We start from the raw sequence: 330 nt of genomic DNA, 5'->3' as shown, positions 1-330 counted from the left end.
TAAAAAAAATCCACCCCCCTCCCCCCCCCCTGCCACTCTTTCATGACAGTACAGTATTTTTTTTTCCCCCCCCCATTTTCTTCTGGCTTGATACTTGAAACTAGATATGCCACACTACCCCTCCCCTCTAACAACATGATTTGGATGCATACTGTATGAAGACAGTGGAATAAAAATCTTTAGTTTCGCAATAGCATTGCTTTCCTTAAAGCTCCTTAGTTAATATCAATTGTCTCTGATTAACTACTTATACTGGAAGGCTGAAAAGAGGAAGAGAAAGAAAGAGCTTCCTTCAGGAGTCCATCTGCTATTGCATACGGTCTGTCTGCA

The sequence above is a fragment of the Phaethon lepturus genome, unplaced genomic scaffold (genome assembly GCF_000687285.1).
Source record: "Phaethon lepturus isolate BGI_N335 unplaced genomic scaffold, ASM68728v1 scaffold45100, whole genome shotgun sequence".
Taxonomy (NCBI): Eukaryota; Metazoa; Chordata; class Aves; order Phaethontiformes; family Phaethontidae; genus Phaethon; species Phaethon lepturus.
This window is presented reverse-complemented; position numbering follows the sequence as displayed.